Raw genomic sequence first — 22,722 nt, 5'->3', positions numbered from 1 at the left:
GAAGCCTGAGGCCCAATCTGGGGTTGCCCACTTCGCGCCAGGCACAAAACCAATTTCTCCCACACCGATTTTTATATCAAAAATCCTGTCATTTAGGTAAGTTTATTTTTAACCCTCTTAAAACATATTAAAAAAACTTTCAGAAAAATTAAAACATTTCTAAAACATTTAATTTAATTCAATTTCAATTAATTTTTAATATGTGAGGTGTTTTTTTTATTATGTTGTGTTTGGGTGTTTTGGGGATTTTTCTCATTGATAGTAACGGGACTCAGAGAAACAGAGATACCATTACTATCAATGAGAATACTGCACCGTGATTGGTTGTCCAGGTCCACGTAACTCCAGTTTACACTTGGGTACCTCGAAGACAGGGGAGCGTTGCGATGCGCGTGGAAAGAAGGCCTCTGACCGAAATCGAAGGTCCCTCCGAGACCACCAGGTATATTCGCAGAAACATTTTGGGTCGGAGGCGTTCGTTTGAAGGAAGCCTCCGACCGGAATTTCAGGGCCAATGTCTTTTCTATACTCAGTGCCCAAAACTCCACATAGTACTCTCAAGCCGGAATCTTACCAGCCCTGCGAGTGGCCGTGATTGACAGCGGGGCGGGATCCCGCTCTGAACCCGCCTCCTTGTCAGTTTCCAAAGTGTCAGGTCTAGCTGTGCTTTGAGTCCCGACACCAAGCGGTAGGCCAGCCAATCATTAAGAGGTAGTTTAAAGGTATTTAAAAATAATTTTACCAGGTACTTATCATTTTTTCATGTTTTTCAGGAGCTTCCCATTGCTCGGGCTTCACGTCAGGTAAGTTTGTTGGGTTCTCAATGACTTTCCATTGCTTTGACTAGTTGACAGCTGCAGAAGTTGTATAAAATCTACCATTTCACAGCTGTTCACTTTCCAATCTCAGAAGCCGAAACCTTCAGGATTTGGTGGACACTTTTGAACTGTATATAGTTTGAAAGTGTTTGCAGTGAACTCTCTATCCACTGTCACCTCCTTGGAGCAACCTCTCTCACCATTGACAGATCGTTTCTGTCATTTCAACTTCAGCTGCCATCTATTCCATCAGCATCGGTGCCCTTGAGAAAATCTCACCTTGGTCCTCAGAATCCCACTATGATCAGCCCCAACACCAACATCACTAAACACACCAGCATCACCACCAACAACACCAAACTTCTCTGCAAACACCTGATGCTGCACAGGACACAGGGCATCAGCACCTGACCACATTATTGCTTGGGATGCCAGGGATGGGCTCACTATGGCCAGATTTACTTCACTTGATACTGTGCACCCTGGCTGCCGCATGGTGCGCCAGGTGGTACTACCTCACACCAGCACCATAAATCATCCCTGCATTGCCCAAGCCATTCCTTTCATACTCATCACCATTGCACGGGGTGGAGGGGGGGTGGTGGGGGAGGTCCCCTTATGTCTGACCATTCACTATAACTCATTAAGCCACTTCCAAAGGTTCACACAAATATGTCCAAGAACTCAAAGTGTTCAAAATAAAGATTTCAATGTTTGACAACACATTAGCAGAAACTCTACATGAACATTGGTTAAAAGACCCATGTGCCTGCCTACCCTTGTATGTTGTTAGTTGGTATGATTGGACAAGGATGAGGGCAATTGTGAGTGTTGGGTAGTGAGATGAGGATGTGATAATGTAGATAGAGAGAGAGGGATGGGTGGAGGTGCAAGGTAAGTTGGTGTGGGTAAGGATGTGCAGGAGTAGGGTAGGGAAGGCAGAGTGATGGGAATGTGATGTGTGGCACAGCAGGATGAGGTTGAGTGTGGCTTTGCAGTAACGTTTCGTGATCTACTGAGATCATTAAAAGGTTTGCGCCACTGCAGCCTGGTCCTTCTGATGACATCCCTACTTGTGCCCTCCTGTGCAATATGCAACCAAGCTGCATTGGTGTCCTGGGGAGGTCTCTTTCTCCCATTGAAAGGGAAAAGAATCTCCCGCGTGCTGTGACTCCTTTCATAAGCATCTGGAGGGAGTCATGGGAGAGACTGGGTGCAGCTGTGCAACTTTGTGCAGTGCTTGTCAGTGTTTGCAGCACCTCAATGCTGCAGAACACTGACAGAACAACTGTCAAAATCAATGTGGACATGGTCCCTTTAAGGAAGCTGACTGATGACACATAATCAAATGACGTAATCAGACCCGCTTCCTTCAATTGACCGGGAACCTCGCACGGCGGGTTAACAAGCCCCATTAAGGGAAGATTCTTCACACAGGCTAGAGCCAGGAGCCGGATCGCCACCCAGCTGCCCAACTCGCCACAGTTGGCGAGATCAAGGCCTCAGTTTGGCTTAATCAATGTGTTGTATAACTATATCATTATCTCTTTATCTTTATATTTTATGACCCTGTTTATAAAACACAAAATACTATTGACTTTTTTCACTATTTTATCTACCTGCAGTCATATTTTCAGGAAATTACCGATTCAAACCCCTAGGTCTCTTTGTTCATCAATTCCCTTTGATGTATTTCTATTACATTTTTACTCATATTCCTGTGATATTTCTTCCCAAATGTATTACCTCACTCTTAATCATGTTAAATAGCACTTTTCAACTGTTTGCTTTTTTGTGAACACCTGGTGTCATCTTCCTGAAATCTTTTACAGTCTTCTCATTGTTTGCCAAACCACCTACCTTTGTGTCATCAGCAAATTTCAAGTTTCTGCTCCCTTTGCCCAAATACAACTGATCTATGTCTACGAGAACTGCCTTCTGGAAAACATCCTTCCAACGCTGAGAAACACTGATTCTCCCGAACTCTTGGGGAGAATCTGAACATTGAAAAGTGCGTGGGTTTTGGTGCTGGTGGAAAGTTAAATCTACCGAAAATATCACCACATCCGGAAGGCGGCTCCAACGCGCAAACTTCTGGGTTTAACTCGGGCCCATTCAGCAGGTTAGCAATTTAAATATGTAAGTCGCTTAATTGCAGTGATATTTTAATCCACGTTCAAATTTAACAGCGCATCCAAGGGTTTCACGGGCTTCCTGAAACTCACCATCAAAACTAAGGTGCGAACAGGACGGCAATTCATGGGACCCAGTAAAAGTCAGGCAAATATAGCAATAAATACTCAGTGCTCACAGCTGCTTTCTTACCTTCAGAGTACTTGTAGTGAGTGGTTAACTTTGCACTTTGGAGGGTGGGTGATGCCTTAGCTGGTCTTCAGATGAGGAGCAAGGTGACCATCAGCAGCAGCAACAGGCTGCTTTATTAATATTGGCATAAAATACAAAAGCAAGGAAGTTATGCTAAACCTGTTTAAAATACTGGTTCGGCTTCAGCTGGAGTGTTGTGTCCAAGTCTGGGCACCACACTTTCAGAAGGATGCCAAGGCCATATAGAGGGTGCAGAGGAGATTTACTAGAAAGGTACCAGGGATGAAAAACTTCATTTACGTGAAAAGACTCGATAAGCTGGCGTTGTTCTCCTTAGAGCAAAGAGGTTAAGAGGAGATTTGATAGAGGTGTTCAAAATCAAGAAGTGTTTTGATAGAGTAAATAAGGGGAAACTGTTTCCAGGTAATTCGCAAAAGAACGTAAGGAAAAAATAATCTACGCAGTGAGTTGTTATGATCTAGAATGCACTGCCCTTATTATTTCATTTTACATGATCCGCTAAACTTATTTAATATTACATAGACATTGCAGCACAGAAACAGACCATTCGGCCCAACAGGTCTATGCCAGTGTTTATGCTTCACACAAGCCTAGTAGATGTAAATATATATATTCCTATGTAGTCCTTCAAATCTCCCTTTTCATCTCTCTGCTACACTTCCCTTACTGGATGAAATGCTTTCTTGTGCCCCACAATAATGCTGCGGGCCACTGCCGGCCAGGGATGACCCCGTCGGCTTTGCCTCCCCCCATCCCAGAATCAACCTACAGCTGCCATGGGCACCCAGCCAACCAGCACTCCTGATGCTCAGGACTGCCCGTTTGGCGGTTGCAGCTCGCCGGTCAGATTCAAATGAGACCTAGGTGTCATAATTGAAGCGACCACTTCACCGCTCAGAATGGGTGGTCGACCGACTAAAAGCTAAAATCTACCCGCTCATGAGTAACAGAGACATGTGAATTCTGGTCAAGCCATAAATGGGATATTATTGGTAACCCACAAATCCTTATCATGTATTCTATAGAAGTTATATGTGAATATTAATGTCAAATAAAAGCTACAGGGATCCATGTGGTTCCAGCAATGTCACTGTGCATAGAATAGAAAAAATAGTTGAGGGATATAATATCATTTGAGGTATAATGAAATTCAACGGTTGCTGTGACAAAATACGAAATTAATGCACAAATCGATTCTAAATATGTTAAACTATTTTTAATACACACATTTAAATAGTTCAGACAGATTGCAATTTTCCAACAAATCACAAATTAATTAATTAGTCAGGTTAATTATTTGGTTGAGTATATGAGTCAGTAATTAGGGAGATTTTATGCACAATGCAGTGTTTTCATTTGATGCATTGGTTTGGGAAAATATGGTTGAATAGATTATGAAATTATAATCATTAACCCTATTTTTCTAAGGCTATGAGTTACTTCAGGTAACTGAACTCATTGTTTTCTGTACATAATATCTAATGCAGCCGACAGCATCCAAGAAAATACAACCCATGAGCTAGATTTTCCATTATTTTTGCATGCATAACGCCCACTTAACGTTCATTTTACCGCTGAAATGAGGTATAACGCCCAGATATTGCCCATTTAGCCACAAAATAGAAACAGGCGTCTATTTTTCGGACACTTATCGCCGGGCATTACTTTCGGCATGTGCGTAACTCCGGGAAAAAATAATATCGGCCACCCACTTTTTTTGGGCGGTATCATCAGAATGGGCAAAACCAACACCCATAATATCGCCGAGAGTTACTTTCGGCATGTAATTAACACCATGATTCAATAATACCGACAGCCCACTTTTTTTGTCGTAAAGATCAAATTTGCCAAAACTAACACAGAGTATATTGTCCGGCATCACTTTCACCACCTCGCACACATCTCGCCCACAATATTGTTCGGCCAAAACACCGCTCTGAAAAAGTGGAACTGTTTTGAACTAATCACAGTGGTGTGGATGCCATTTTTCAAATCGCAGGTCACTTCAAAGGCTGCTTCAACTTCGGGGGAGTTTGGATTGACTCTGGAGTTCTTCTCAGGTGAAGTGACCATCTCAACAGACATATTTTCAGACTGTGGACGATTTGGTTTTACTGTAGGTGTCTTTTAGTGTTGAAATTATTGCTTCTGATCAATCGGGATTATATTTTTATTGGAATGGGGCCAGCCATTTCTCAGCCTGCATCGATTAATACGCAGATGCTGCAGAGTGAAAATGGCACAACGTCGAATGCACAGCATTATGTGCCCAGTCAAAGACGTGCCAGAGTGAGAGGAGGTACAGACCATACACACCCCGCACTTACAGCGAGAAGAGGTCTTACCTCGATGTGTCCGAGAACACTTGCCTTCGGAGACTGCGCTTCCACAAAGTGGTGATCACTGAAATATGCCAGCTCATCAGGGCAGATCTGCAGCCTGCCATCATCTTCAGGACATTACTGTCCATCGAGGTTGCTATGTATGGAGAAAGAGTCAGACTGAACACTGTGAGCTCAAAGTAAAGTGTGACCTGAGTCTTTTATTGCAGGTCTCCAGAGTGCCTCTCCCAACTGTGAGGCCTCCTTAAATACCTGTGCTCCCAAGGGATTATGGGATCCCTTGGGACTCCAGGGGATGAGCCCTTTGGTGGCTGTACAGAGTAAATACAAGTTTACATATATAACAACACTTCCCCGCCAAAGTCAATAGTGTAACTATTTACAACGTGAGTCGATCTGGGGCCCTTCTTGCCCTGGTTGATCGTCTCAGTGTGAAAGGTGGTATTGGTCAATCATTTGTTGGGCCCTCGCTGGGCTGCTGTGCAGCTAGCCTTGCTGGGCTTCCTGGTGTGTTGGGCCCTGCTGGGCTGCTGTGGATGATGGGTTCTGCTTCATGGTCAACCATGGTGCCAGTTGCCACTGGTGTGTATGTTGGGGGATCAAAAAAGGTAGGATCCAAGGTGGGTTGCTCAGGATAGTCCGTGAATCTGAGTTTGATTTGGTGCAAGTGAAAGAGTCCATTTGAAAGTTTGACCCAAAACACCCTGCTCCCCTCTTTGGCTACGGCAGTGCTGGGAAGCCACTTGGTATCTTGTCCATAATTCAATACAAATACAGGATCATTGATTTCAATCTCGCGTAACACATTTGCGCTATCATGGTTTGCACTTTGTTGAAGCCGCCTGCTCTCTACCTGTTCATGTAGATCAGGGTGAACTAACGAGAGCCTTGTCTTAAGTGCTCTTTACATGAGCAGTTCAGCAGGTGGGATCCCAGTGAGTGAGTGGGGTCTCGTGCGGTAGCTAAGCAGGACTCGGGATAGGCGAGTCTGCAACGAGCCTTCAGTTAACCTCTTCAAGCCTTGCTTGATGGTTTGCACTGCCCTCTCTGCTGACCATTGGACGCTGGTTTAAACGGGGCAGATGTGACATGTTTGATCCCGTTATGGGTCATGAATTCTTTGAACTCAGCACTGGTAAAACATGGCCCGTTGTCACTCACCGGCACATCGGGTAGGTCATGTGTGGCAAACATGGCCCGCAGGCTTTCAGTAGTGGCAGCCATCGTGCTAGACGACATTATCTCACATTCAATCCACTTGGAGTATGCATCTACAACCACAAGGCACATTTTACCCAAGAACGGGCCTGCATACTCGACATGTACCCTAGACCACGGTTTGAAGGGCCAAGACCATAAACTTAGCAGCGTCTCCCTGGGTACATTGCTTAACTGCGAGCATGTATTACACCTGTGATCGCAGGACTCTAAGCCCGCATCGCTACCGGGCCACCACACTTGGGATCTGGCGATCACTTTCATCACAACGATGCCTGGGTGGGTACTATGGAGGTCATTGAAGAAGGTGTCTCTGCCCTTCTTGGAAACCACTACATGATTGCCCCACAGAAGGCACTCTGCCTGTATAGACATTTCATCTTTGCACCACTGGAACGGCTTTATCTCTTCTTGCATTTCCATTGGGACACTGGACCAGCTCCCGTGAAGCACACAGCTTTTTGACTAGAGATAATAAGGGGTCCTGGCTTGTCCAGGTTTTGATCTGCCGGGCAGTGACAGGTGATTGCTCACTCTCAAATGCTTCCATAACCATGGCTAGATCTGCGGGCTGCACCATTTCCACCCCCGTGTTGGGCAATGGCAGCCTACTGAAAGCATCGGCACAGTTTTCTGTGCCTGGCCTGTGGCGGATGGCGTAGTTGTATGCGGACAACGTGAGCACCCATCTCTGCATGCGGGCTGATGCGTTTGTATTTATCCCTTTACTCTCGGAAAACAGGGATATAAGTGGCTTATGGTCAGTTTCCAATTCGAATTTTAGCCCAAACAGGTATTGATGCATTTTCTTTACCCCATAGACACATGCTAACGCTTCTTTCACAATCATGCTGTAGGCTCTCTCAGCCTTAGATAGACTCCTGGATGCATAAGCAACCAGTTGCAGTTTCCTGAAATCATTAGCTTGTTGCAATACACACCCGACGCCATATGACGACGCATCACATGCTAGTACCAAATGCTTACATGGATCATACAACACAAGCAATTTGTTTGAGCATAACAATTTTCTCGCTTTTACAAAGACATTTTCTTGGCTTTTGCCCCAAACCCATTCGTCCCCTTTCTGTAGTAAGACATGCAGTTATTCTAACAGTGTGCTGAGACCCGGTAAGAAGTTACCAAAGTAGTTCAAGAATTCCAGAGACGACCGCAGCTCCGTCATATTCTGTGGCCTCATGGCGTTCGATTGCCTCCGTCTTCGCGTTGTTGGGCCTGATGCCATCCGCCGCAATCCTCCTTTCCAAGAACTCCACTTCAGGTGCCAGGAAAACGCACTTCGAGCAATTTAACCTGAGCCCCACGCGGTTGAGTCGAGTAAGAACCTCCACCAGGTTCTGCAGAAGCTCGGCTGTGTTCCGACCTGTGACCAAGATGTCGTCCTGGAAGACCACGGTGTGCGGGACAAACTTCAGTAAGCTTTCCATGTTTCTCTGGAATATTGCCGCTGCTGATCGAATTCCAAACGGGAATCTGTTATAATTAAAAAGGCTTTTGTGCGTGTTGATGCAGGTGAGGGCCTTCGATGATTCCTCCAGTTCCTGTGTCATGTAGGCTGAGATCAGATCCAGCTTCATGAACATCTTTCCTCCCACCAGCGTTGTAAAGAGGTCGTCGGCCTTTGGTAATGGGTATTGGTCCTGCAGGGAGAAACAATTGATAATTACTTTGTAGTCGCCACAGATTCTGACGGTGCTGTCTCCCTTGAGGATAGGAACAATCAGGCTGGCCCACTCATTGAACTCGATTGATGAAATGATGCCCTCTCATTGCAACCGGTCTACCTCAATCTCTAGAAACATAGAAACATAGAAACATAGAAAATAGGTGCAGGAGTAGGCCATTCGGCCCTTCGAGCCTGCACCGCCATTCAATGAGTTCATGGCTGAACATGCAACTTCAGTACCCCATTCCTGCTTTCTCACCATACCCCTTGATTCCCCTAGTAGTAAGGACTTCATCTAACTCCTTTTTGAATATATTTAGTGAATTGGCCTCAACAACTTTTTGTGGTAGAGAATTCCACAGGTTCACCACTCTCTGGGTGAAGAAATTCCTCCTCATCTCGGTCCTAAATGGCTTACCCCTTATCCTTAGACTGTGTCCCCTGGTTCTGGACCTCCCCAACATTGGGAACATTCTTCCTGCATCTAACCTGTCTAACCCCGTCAGAATTTTAAACGTTTCTATGAGGTCCCCTCTCATTCTTCTGAACTCCAGTGAATACAAGCCCAGTTGATCCAGTCTTTCTTGATAGGTCAGTCCCGCCATCCCGGGAATCAGTCTGGTGAACCTTCGCTGCACTCCCTCAATAGCAAGAATGTCCTTCCTCAGGTTAGGAGACCAAAACTGTACACAATACTCCAGGTGTGGCCTCACCAAGGCCCTGCACAACTGTAGCAACACCTCCCTGTCCCTGTACTCAAATCCCCTCGCTATGAAGGCCAACATGCCATTTGCTTTCTTAACCGCCTGCTGCACCTGCATGCCAACCTTCAATGACTGATGTACCATGACACCCAGGTCTCGTTGTAACTCCCCTTTTCCTAATCTGTCACCATTCAGATAATAGTCTGTCTCTCTGTTTTTACCACCAAAGTGGATAACCTCACATTTATCCAAATTATACTTCATCTGCCATGCATTTGCCCACTCACCTAACCTATCCAAGTCGCTCTGCAGCTTCATAGCATCCTCCTCGCAGCTCACACTGCCACCCAACTTAGTGTCATCCGCAAATTTGGAGATACTACATTTAATCCCCTCATCTAAATCATTAATATACAGTGTAAACAGCTGGGGCCCCAGCACAGAACCTTGCGGTACCCCACTAGTCACTGCCTGCCATTCTGAAAAGTCCCCATTTACTCCTACTCTTTGCTTCCTGTCTGACAACCAGTTCTCAATCCATGTCAGCACACTACCCCCAATCCCATGTGCTTTAACTTTGCACATTAATCTCTTGTGTGGGATCTTGTCGAAAGTCTTCTGAAAGTCCAAATATACCACATCAACTGGTTCTCCCTTGTCCACTCTACTGGAAACATCCTCAAAAAATTCCAGAAGATTTGTCAAGCATGATTTCCCTTTCACAAATCCATGCTGACTTGGACCTATCATATCACCTCTTTCCAAATGCACTGCTATGACATCCTTAATAATTGATTCCATCATTTTACCCATTACCGATGTGAGGCTGACCGGTCTATAATTCCCTGTTATCTCTCCCTCCTTTTTTAAAAAGTGGGGTTACATTGGCTACCCTCCACTCCATAGGAACTGATCCAGAGTCAATGGAATGTTGGAAAATGACTGTCAATGCATCCACTATTTCCAAGGCCACCTCCTTAAGTACTCTGGGATGCAGTCCATCAGGCCCTGGGGATTTATCGGCCTTCAATCCCATCAATTTCCCCAACACAATTTCCCGACTAATAAGGATTTCCCTCAGTTCCTCCTCCTTACTAGACTCTCCGACCCCTTTTATATCCGGAAGGTTGTTTGTGTCCTCCTCAGTGAATACCGAACCAAAGTACTTGTTCAATTATTCCGCCATTTCTTTGTTCCCCGTTATGACTTCCCCTGATTCTGACTGCAGGGGACCTACGTTTGTCTATACTAACCTTTTTCTCTTTACATATCTATAGAAACTTTTGCAATCCGTCTTAATGTTCCCTGCAAGCTTCTTCTTGTACTCCATTTTCCTTGCCCTAATCAAACCCTTTGTCCTCCTCTGCTGAGTTCTAAATTTCTCCCAGTCCCCGGGTTCGCTGCTATTTCTGGCCAATTTGTATGCCACTTCCTTGGCTTTAATAATATCCCTGATTTCCCTTGATAGCCACGGTTGAGCCACCTTCCCTTTTTTATTTTTATGCCAGACAGGAATGTACAATTGTTGTAGTTCATCCATGCGGTCTCTAAATGTCTGCCATTGCCCATCCACAGTCTACCCCTTCAGTATCATTCACCAATCTATCCTAGCCAATTCACGCCTCATACCTTCAAAGTTACCCTTCTTTAAGTTCTGAACCATGGTCTCTGAATTAACTGTTTCATTCTCCATCCTAATGCAGAATTCCACCATATTATGGTCACTCTTCCCCAAGGGGTCTCGCACAACGAGATTGCTAATTAATCCTCTCTCATTACACAACACCCAGTCTAAGATGGCCTCCCCCCTAGTTGGTTCCTCGACATATTGGTCTAAAAAACCATCCCTTATGCACTCCAGGAAATCCTCCTCCACCGTATTGCTTCCAGTTTGGTTAACCCAATCTATATGCATATTAAAGTCACCCATTATAACTGCTGCACCTTTATTGCACGCACCCCTAATTTCATGTTTGATGCCCTTTCATCATGTACGGTACTGCTCTCGCCTTGTGATGGATGGGTCGCAACCCCGGAATTAGATGGATCTTCACTTTTTCTCCTTGGAATTTCCCAATGCCTGGTTCGGACAACGAAGGGAACTTGTTTAAGACCTGGGCACACGAAGTGTCGTCAGTGGGCGATCGCACTCGGACATCGTCCCATTTCCAGGGTATCTTTCCCAGCCAGCTCCTGCCGAGCAGCGTGGGACCATCGCCCGGTACCATCCAGAGTGGTAGCTTGTGCACTGCTCCATCATAAGAGACCTTTACGGTAACACTGCCAATTAAGGGAAACAGTTCTTAGTTTCATACGAATTGAAGTTAAGACTGGCCTTGAGGCCTTGTTGCATCACAGTCTTTCAAAAGTCTTTTTGCCCATGGTGGACAGGCTCGTGCCCGTGTCCAGTTCCGTTGACATTGGGAGTTCAATTAGTTCAACATTCAGCATTATCGGGGGACAATTCATGGTGAATGTGTGCACCCCATGTACCTCTGCCTCCTCAGTCTGAGGCTCTGGTTCGTCGTGATCCTCCGTGGATCTGTCCTCCTCTGCAACATGGTGTGTTGCAGGTTTAACAGGATTAGCAGCTCGCCTGCACATACGTTGGAGGTGTCCCATTGTTCCACAGTACTTGCAAACATACCCTTTGAATCGGCATGAATGGAACCGATGATCACCCCCGCAGCGCCAACAAGGTGTTAATGGCCTTGCATTCATCACCCTTGATGTGGACTCTGAGACATCTGCGGACAAGCAGTTGCAAGCATGTGTGACCTGCCCTGTACGTTGCGATTCGAAAATAACATCACTTTGTTCAGAGTACTTGTAGCAGCACTTGTGTGCTGAGAGATTTGCTTAGTATTGTTACTGGTGGCAATGAATGCCTGGGCTATCGCTATGGCCTTACTTAAGGTTGGGGTCTCTACAGTCAAAAGTTTGTGAAGTATGGTTTCGTGGCCAATGCCAAGTATGAAAAAGTCTCTGAGCATGTGCTCCAAATGTCCTTCAAATTCGCAATGTACTGCAAGGCATCTTAGCTCGGCGACATAACTCGCTACTTCCTGGTCTTCAGACCTTTTGTTGGTGTAGAACCGGTACCTCGTCATCAGAACGCTTTCCTTCGGGTTCAAATGCTCTGGACCAGTATGCACAAATCATCATACGATTTCGCCGTGGGTTTCGCTGGAGTGAGCAGATTCTTCATGAGGCCATACGTTGGTGCCCCACAGACGGTGAGGAGGATCGTCCTTCATTTGGCAGTGCTCTCTTCCCCATCTAACTCGGCCACGAAGTATTGGTCGAGTCGCTCCACAAAAGTTTTCCAATCATCTCCTTCCGAGAATTTCTCCAGGATGCCCACTGTTCTCTGCATTTTTGGGTTCGCTATCTGTACCTCATTGCCAGTTGTTATGTATGGAGAAAGAGTCAGACTGACAACTGTGAACTCAAAGTAAAGTGTGACCTTAGTATTTTATTGCAGGTCTTCAGAATGCCTCGCCAACCTGTGAGGCCTCCTTAAATACCTGTGCTCCTAAGGGATTATGGGATCCCTTGGGACTCCAGGGGATGAGCCTTCTGGTGGCTGTACAGACTAAATACAAGTTCACATGTATAACAGAGGTCAAGGTCACCACGGCACTGTCGTTCTACATGTCTGGTTCCTTTCGGGCCTCCGCGGTCAACATTTCCTCTCTGTCTCACCATGCCACACATCGTTGCATTAGACAGGTCACGGAGGCCTTGTACGCGCGTAGGATGGACTTTATCAGCTTCCCCATGACCACGGAGGCTTTGACTGACAGGGCTGGAGCATTCTACTGCATTTCTAAGTTCCCCAAGGTGCAGAGAACAATACAGTGTACTCACATCGCCATGCGGGCACCTTTTCAGGACCAAGAGCTTTGTCGCAACAGAAAAGGATTTCACTCCCTGAAGGTCCAACTAGTTGTCGACCACAACCAGATAATAATGGCAGTGAATGCCAAATGTCCAGGTAGCTTTGCTGAGGCTCACATCCTGCGTGAGAGTGCTGTCTCTGACATGTTTAACAGTCAGCCACAAGGACAATGCTAGATGTTTGGTGACAAACGATATGGCCTAGCCACCTGGCTGATGACCCCCCTGCATGACACCCACACCGAGGCCGAAAAACGATACAACGAGAGCCACAGAGCCACATGTAATGTGGTCCAGAAAACAATTAATGTGCTTAAGCAGTGCTTGAGATGTCTGGCGCACTCATGAGGGGAGCTACAATACAACCCTGAGCAAGTAGCTCAATTCGTGGTCATGTGCTCCATGCTGCACAACCTGGCTATCAGGAGGGGACAAGAATTGCCAGAAGGGACTGATGGTCCACCTCAGGAGAGAGAGGAAGAGGAGGACGAGGGGCTGGATGCTGACCTAGGGCCAGACAATCAGGCTGACTATGCAACCATGCCCACGCCCCCCCTCCAGACCATAGGAAAGGGCCCGTGGTGGCTACATAGCTGCAAGACTCTTAACGTCAGCAACTCATAAATGAGTGATTTGCCTGAAAAACGTTGCTGTGATTGACAACGCTGACACACTGCTGTGTGTGTGCAGCTCAGACATCAAGGGTGGGCATCACCTCGGTGCCAGTTAAAGTTTAAGTTGATTCAAGTTAAGTTTAATTATACTCTTTCATGTTAAGGAATCACCAGTGTGTAATGGTCTGGCTACCTGAGACACTGCACAACCAGGTTATGTTGAACAAAAAACATTTAATACGACCATTGGTCTGAAATCATAAGTATCATGGGCAAAAACACCCCACACCCACCCCACTTTTTCAACCATTGACATCAATCAAATGGTCAACATGTTCAGCAACACAGAATACAAATGCAAACCAACAGGGTGGCCCCCTCCCCCCATACATAACAACAAATTGCATACACCGAGATGGAGATATAACACAGACATCACCTGCGAACATGCACCTCACTTTCCTTCCCCCCTCCCCTTCTTCTCCCCACCTTTACCCCTTCCCCTCCTCGCTCCATGCCGCCTGGCCGAGGAGCTCCTCAGGCGGTACCTCTTTGGGTGGGATGAAGGTGGTTGCACAGGTACGGGAGTGGGGGGTGCCGAGGTGTGAATATTTTCAGATCCAGAAGCAGGATCTTGGTCCTGCCTCTCATGTGTCATTGGCAGTGGTGGTGTGGAACCTAGGGGTGGAGTGCCTCACTCTGAGACCACCGGGAGGCCTGTGCCAGAAGTGTTTCTGACTACCGCCTCCAGGGTCTCCGCCATCTGTGGAACGTACTCAGTCATGGTGCGGGAGATGCTGGCCAGCTGTCGGGATATGCCCCCCAATGCATTGAGGATCTGGTCACCAATATTTACAGTTCTCCTGGACAACATAACCATCTCTCTGCTCGCATCTGGCGCTCGTGGACCAGACCTGCCACGTCCACGAAACCTCCGTGGGGTCGGTGCCGTCCTGGGGACAAATGGGAGTGACCTGTGGTGAGGTGCTTGGGCCTGGTACCTCCAAAGTAGAGGCAGGAATGGCTGGAGGAGGACTAGATGGCGTTGGAGTGGAAGCCTTCTGGAGCCTGCGCTGCAGATTCCTCAAATTCGGTGCTCTCATCCGTAGGGAACAGACCCAGCGGATTGACAGGCGAGAATCGGAGCTCCTCAGCAACAGGTGTAGGATTGTCTACAGAATCCGGCCCCGCACTCCACCTTCTGGCCTCTGTGGCCTTGCCTTGGGACGCACCGTTGGCTGAGCTGCAAAACGCAAATGAGGTTATTAGAGGAGGAGAGGATGCTAAGGTCACAAGGTGAGTCCAGCGCTACACACAGCATATACACGACAAAAGCACCACTGGTATCAAAATCATCACAGACATCACATTTCATGACCATCAACACAATTGTTCATTGCAATGATTTTCATTTGGCCAGCATTATTTATAGGACAATTTTAGAAACCATCTATCATATATTATCGTTCGGATATGAGTGGGTGTGGCATCAATTGACTTTAGATCACGCAATGGTGTATACTTTACTCACGTGGCATCACTTCAGGATCTACAGCTGCTTATGTGGCCATCTGGGGGTGCCTCCCCACTAGTGTGAGCACCCGGTCCTCCATCTCAGTGATGTCGCTGGTTACTGGTTGCCTCTACCCGTTCTCCTCTGCTCGGACCTAATCGTCGAGAGCTTCTTCTGTAAAAGGTAACAGGACGACATGGCATAAGATCATTGTGTGAAATCATTGCTAGGTATTGTCACAGAGACTGATACAACACATAACCGACAAATGCAATCATGATTATTATGATAATTATCATTCTTTACCTAAAGACGTACACCGTGATTACAACATTCCTGGTAAAAATGAAAGACCTCACATTTGATTATAGTCACTCATGACTCTTACAAATCAAAATATATAAATATATAAGCACATGTAAATAAATGTAATACTTACTCTTTCGGATCCGACAAGGTCATTCCATCACTTGCGGCATTGGTTGCCCTGATGCACCTCGTTGGTCACCGATGAGACCACCTCTGCCTTTGAGGTGGGCTTCCCACGCCCTCCCCGTGTCAAATCACACCAGCATGACTTGACCTCCTGCAGGAGGGAGGCATTTGCCTCATCTGAGAACCTATTCGCTCTTTTGCGCCCTCCAATGTGCTCCTCTCCCAGTTCACTGCTCTTGCCAGCATCAGTCTCCACAGCGTGCTGTGTCGCCTCCTCCTCTCCCTCCATTATAGGCACCAAATTCGGGAAAATATCTGGCTGGTAACAGCTAATTTTTTCCCCCCAATTTGCTATGAAGCTCGAAACTCTCCCTCCTTCCTCCCAAAGCAGCCACACCACACCCACACACGCCTTCACTCACTCTCAGCTCCCTCTCTCTCTGTGTCCTCTAATACGCATGTCATAATGACCCTTGACCTCCTGAATCGCGGGAATCGAGCGTTGCCATGCCGTTGCTAAGGATTGCAAACCTTTACGGCAGAAAGTCAGAGAGATTTAACGCGAACGGCCATTTCATATCGCTCGCGGTAACGCCCAATTTCAAAAATGGAGACGAGGGACTTTGAGAATGGGCGACAAGTTGGCGATCTGAAAACCCAATTTTTACCGCCCACGCCGGAAATAATGGCCATTTTTGGGCGATCCTAACAAAAGTGTAAAATCTAGCCCCATGTTATTTCAGCAAAAGTATAAAGTTCACTAAATATAGAAAGACTTGCATTTATATGACGCGTTTGTCGACCACCGGACGTCTCAAAGTGCTTTACAGCCAATTAATTATTTTTGGAGTGTAGTCACTGTTGTAATGTGGGAAACTACATAACTACATAAAATTTGGAAATATACACAATGGGAGCAAAAATACATGTGTTGGAAAATTGGGCGCGTAAAGGACCTATTTTTAAACACGAAGAACTCGTGAACAGCTGGGAATGCTGACGTTTCCTTTCAGCATCCCAAGTTTAGCAAAGTATTGTAAAGCAATCATGACAGTAATGATAACAGTTTGTCAATTGAACAAATAGAAATTGAGTCGCTTTATTGACCTAAATAAACTTTTTGTAATTCAGATATGCTGAGCATCAACTTTAAAGCCAAAATGGAAAAATCTATGAGAATGACACATTTTCTCAGCACAATGTTGAATTTAGGTATGGAAAAGGTAATGGTCAGGACGAGAGCAATATTCACCTCTGATGCACATCCTCTAACTCAAATAAAATAAATCAAGCCTGGGAATAGATCGCTATGTTCATCATCCACAGAAGGTGGCAGAAGATCATGAAGAGCTTCCAAAATATCATAGAAACATAAAAACATAGAAAATAGGTGCAGGAGTAGGCCATTCGGCCCTTCGAGCCTGCACCACCATTCGATAAGATCATGGCTGATCATTCCTTTAGTACCCCTTTCCTGTTTTCTCTCCATATCCCTTGATCCCTTTAGCCATAAGGGCCATATCTAACTCCCTCTTGAATATATCCAATGAACTGGCATCAACAACTCTCTGTGACTGAAATTCCACAGGTTAACAACTCTCTGAGTGAAGAAGTTTCTCCTCATCTCAGTCCTAAATGGACCCATTTACCCGACTCTCTGCTTTCTGTTAGCCAGCCAATTCGCGATCCATGCTAATACATTTCCTCTGACTCCTCGTACCTTTATCTTCTGCAGTAACCTTTTGTGTGGCACCTTATCGAATGCCTTTTGGAAATCTAAATACACCACATCCATCGGTACAGCTCTATCCACCATGCTCGTTATATCCTCAAAGAATTCCAGTAAATTAATTAAACATGATTTCCTCTTCATGAATCCATGTTGCGTCTGCTTGATTGCACTATTCCTATCTAGGTGTCCCGCTATTTCTTCCTTAATGATAGCTTCAAGCATTTTCCCCATTACAGATGTTAAACTAACCGGCCTATAGTTACCTGCCTTTTGTCTGCCCCCTTTTTTAAACAGAGGCGTTACATTAGCTGCTTTCCAATCCGCTGGTACCTCCCTAGAGTCCAGAGAATTTTGGTAGATTATAACCAATGCATCTGCTATAACTTCCGCCATCTCTTTTAATACCCTGGGATGCATTTCATCAGGACCAGGGGACTTGTCTACCTTGAGTCCCATTAGCCTGTCCAGCACTACCCCCCTAGTGATAATGATTGTCTCAAGGTCCTCCCTTCCCACATTCCCGTGACCAGCAATTTTTGGCATGGTTTTTGTGTCTTCCACTGTGAAGACCGAAGCAAAATAATTGTTTAAGGTCTCAGCCATTTCCACATTTCCCATTATTAAATCCCCCTTCTCATCTTCTAAGGGACCAACATTTACTTTAGTCACTCTCTTCCGTTTAATATATCGATAAAAGCTTTTACTATCTGTTTTTATGTTTTGCACAAGTTTACTTTCGTAATCTATCTTTCCTTTCTTTATTGCTTTCTTAGTCATTCTTTGCTGTCGTTTAAAATTTTCCCAATCTTCTAGTTTCCCACTAACCTTGGCCACCTTATACGCATTGGTTTTTAATTTGATACTCTCCTTTATTTCCTTGGTTATCCACGACTGGTTATCCCTTCTCTTACCACCCTTCTTTTTCACTGGAATATATTATTGTTGAGCACAATGAAAGAGCTCCTTAAAAGTCCTCCACTGTTCCTCAATTGTGCCACCGTTTAGTCTGTGTTTCCAGTCTACTTCCGCCAACTCTGCCCTCATCCCACTGTAGTCCCCTTTATTTAAGCATAGTATGCTCGTTTGAGACACTACTTCCTCACCCTCAATCTGTATTACAAGTTCAACCATATTGTGATCACTCATTCCGAGAGAATCTTTTACTAGGAGATCGTTTATTATTCCTGTCTCATTACACAGGACCAGATCTAAGATAGCTTGCTCCCTTGTAGGTTCTGTAACATACTGTTCTAAGAAACAATCCCGTATGCATTCTATGAATTCCTCCTCCAGGCTACCCCGTGCGATTTGATTTGACCAATCGATATGTAGTTTAAAATCCCCCATGATTACTGCCGTTCCTTTTTCACATGCCTCCATTATTCCTTTGATTATTGTCCGCCCCACCGTGAAGTTATTATTTGGGGGCCTATAAACTATGCCCACCAGTGACTTTTTCCCCTTACTATCTCTAATTTCCACCCACAATGATTCAACATTTTGATCATTAGAGCCAATATCATCTCTCACAACTGCCCTGATATCATCCTTTGTTAACAGAGCTACCCCACCTCCTTTCCCTTCTTGTCTATCCTTCCGAATTGTCAGATACCCCTGCATGTTTAATTCCCGTCTTGGCCACCCTGCAACCACATTTCTGTAATGGCCACCAAATCATACCCACTTGTAATGATTTGTGCTGTCATACTCATTTACTTTATTTCGAATGCTGCGTGCGTTTTGGTAGAGTGTTTTAAGACTAGTTTTCAAACCATGATTTTTAGTTTTGACCCCTCCTGCATCCCCCTTATATTCATACATATTGTCCCTTCCTATCACCTTTCCTCCACACTCCAACCACCCCCCTTTTTAGGTTGTATTCCTTCTTGTTTGCACTGCGCACGATCAATACCGGCTTCTCCGTGTTATTACCGTGTCACGCTTCGGAACATACACCTTATATTCCACTGGCCAGTTTTCCTAACCATCCTGGGGTCCCACCCCCATTTTTGCTCCGTTCTGTTCCCACCCTTCTGTTTCTTGCGGGGTTGGCTGTTTGTTTTGCAGCTTTGTCCACCCAGGCATGAGCTTCTAGAACTGAAATTCCATCCAGTTGGATTTCTGCACCCTTCCCCTTTTGGGCCTATGAACTTGCTCCTGTCCTCGGAATCTACTGGCGCCCATGGCATCAGCAGCCTGCTGCATTACAACCTTACTTAATACACTATACATAGCCATGCGTTAAAATAGTTCATGTAGTTGTGTCTTTCCTGCATGTGCTATATCTCTCGTAGTCCGTCTGTGTTATCCAATGCTTGCATGGGCCTTAAGGTTCCCAGTATCATGAGTCTCCAGAGTCGAAGTAGCCGCTGCGATCCCATCTCAGTGAGTGTTTTATCTGCAAATTTTAAACAGATAGCCTGGTCGTCACCAGGTATTAGGTTCTGGTCTACTCATCTTTTATCCATTCATGTCGAGGTCACTCTGTGAAATCGGAGGTAAGGTTAGGTTGGGTTTGTGGACTGCACTTATCTACCGTGGGGTACATTAGCTCTATTGCCATAGGTGATGGTGCTATGGCTGCGCACTGCACTCTCCGTCTGGCCCCGTTTAAAAAAAAATCTCTTCCAGCTTATTTATCTTAGCTTTTAACTCTTGAATTTGTTTAGTTTGAGTATCTTTCTTTTATTTGTATCAGGTGAGTATTATTACATAGGCTAGTTCTGTTTTATTTTTATTCTGACTATCCCACCATTTCCTCTGTCAGTCAGGGAGTCTTTATTTTATTAAGAAATCCAAATTAATAATGTCCAGTATAAAACAGCTGTCAATGGAAAGGGTTAACTCCTTTACAGGTTTGTAAGAAAGCCTGATGTCATTACGTGACTTCGTGTAATCATCTGAAATTTTTTCCAAGTCTTTGTACCTTTAAAACTTGCTTAGAAATTAGGAATCTGTTAAAACAGCAGAAATCATTAGTAAAGCCATCATAATAAAAAATCTTATCATCGGGAAAGACAGCATTTTAGATTAAACTCCAATTTTTCTCAACTTCTAATTCAAAAACTTGCCAAAGATTTTTTTTTATTATCAACTAGTATTTAGTAAGTTATGTCTTTTTCCATTTAAATCTCCTTTCTTCAAATTAGGTTTTGTATTTTACACGGAGGGCTTGTGTCTCCATAAATTTGTTAATTTAAAATCATAAGACAATCAAAAACACCTTTTTCCAAATTCATTCAATTTATTTTCTTTCAACGTTGCGTCTTTATCTTTTCCGTCTTTTCCATAACTAGAACAGAGTCTAGCACGTGGACTTTGAAAGCTGCTTTCCGTTATCTCAAATGTTCCAGTTTCAAGGCCATTACATTGTCCTTTGTTCTAAACTGCTAAAGCCTACTGTTTTAAAATTTTAATTTTGCTGTACCTTCTCTTAACCAGTGGTACTTGAAACTTTCACAAAAAAATTAACTTCTCACAGTTCCCATCCTAATCTCTGCTCCTCTTTTGTAGTATTTCTATTTATTTTAAAACATAGGATTGTTGGGTTACAAAATGTTAAGTATGGTAATACTGTTTTTTTTAAAATATCGGACTTCTCATTTATGCTTATAGTGATTCACAGATCACAGAATGCAAAGTACTTGTTTTATAATTGTGTGCCCAACTTCTGTTTTAGAAGCTGAACATCAAAAACTCTAATCTTTTTAAGCTTCAGCTTCTGACACAGTAATTGTGTAATTTTATTAAAAAGCCTTCCAACCCAAGATGTTTATCAAGGAGAATCATCTGAAATATCTCAAAATATTGTACTGCCAATTTAAAACTCTTTTTACTGAGCGAGAAGCTTTCGCGTCGAGGTTTTACACAAAGGAAAATGGGGGCATCCTTCCCCAGCCCGCAGCCTCGAGAGACCCATGCAGGCTTTTTTTTTAAAGGCATTACAACTTCCCTTCTCCGTTCTTTATCTCATTCCGAGACTAAATTTATGTCTTTCAACCCAATGTAATCAATGATTGCGTGTTTGCTTTTGACAAGTGAGTGTTTCGAAAAAATTTTTTTTTAAGACCAACGGGACCACACTTTTTTAAATCTTTTGCTCAACAAACCTATCCTATGTGCATTTCCGAACTCCGTAACTTATCATCCGAATAAATCCATACCTGCGTTTCTAACTTAAAATGTAATTCAATTCTAGGTTCACACTTTTCTTAAAACTTTCCAGATACAGGACAACACTACAAAGGGTTAAAAAAAACTTTCACGCAGTTTTAGCTCCATCCACCTTTTCAGACAAACCATTTTTTTCAAACATGCTTTCAGACACATGAAAATTCATTAATTCCCACCTCAAATATTCCGCAGTCAAATATCACTCTCACTTTCACTCAAAGACAGACATTCACAAAAGTCTCTTTTTATTCAACAAAGCTTATTAATTGTTTGGCCGGCTCTATTTTTGGATCCATATGTCACTTAAGATAGTCACTATCAGCTTTTTTTTTATGGCATTACGTAGTTATGCAAGTTACAATTAATGATTGGTTTTATTCACCTTTTTACGAGCCGGGTTACCCATCTTACTTTGGGGAAGGTGTAGGGGTCTTGGGCATTCCCTTTAATTCATGTTAGGTAAGCAGGACGTTGTCTATATCTATATGTTTTCCCTTGGCGCCGTACACTCATACTGCCATGCTTTGGGTCAATATGTCGCATCTCTGTGGGGGCGTCGTCTCTATGTCCTCAATATGTCTCGTCCCTGCACCGTGCGCTCATACCGCTTTGGGTCAATAGACCTTCCCTTATATCTTCCGTTGCGTCGTTCCCTCGCACTGCCGCACTACCTACACACGCGCATCTTAGGATGCACCTTTTGACCCCCTTCCACCCCCAGATCGTCCTTGTCCTCCGTCTCCATCCCTCCGGGACTCGCTATAGATGGTTCTTTGTATGGATGTGCTTCCCTCGTGGGTTACAATGCCACAGCTCTAACTTGAAGGTGGTAAATTAAAACATACTCACCCCAACAGCTGGGTCATTGTTCCGTTCGGGAAGTCCATACCCTGCTCGCAGTACCAAATGTAGGGGGAATTGGGAAGACTTCTCCTCCCACGAGTGGGCCCCCTGATATAGAGGGTCGCGCTCGCCCCAACCCACGTAGCAGTTCTCGAAGTTAGCAGACAGAGACGGATGGCAAGGTGTAACGATCTTTAATTATGAACGTCCGGGAACACCTCTCATCACAGCCGCCTGTGAGTGGAGTTGCTCCTCGTGTAGCAAAATCACACATCATTTATACATTTCACAAACCCCTTCGCCCCCTGTCCCTAAGTATGACCCTTCCCGATCTCCAATTGGGTTACCTTATCAGTAATACTTTGGATTGACAGACCCCAAGGCAGCCTTCGACCCT

The sequence above is a fragment of the Pristiophorus japonicus genome, chromosome 1, assembly GCF_044704955.1.
Source record: "Pristiophorus japonicus isolate sPriJap1 chromosome 1, sPriJap1.hap1, whole genome shotgun sequence".
Lineage (NCBI taxonomy): Eukaryota > Metazoa > Chordata > Chondrichthyes > Pristiophoridae > Pristiophorus > Pristiophorus japonicus.
Note: the sequence above shows the minus strand (reverse complement) of the source record.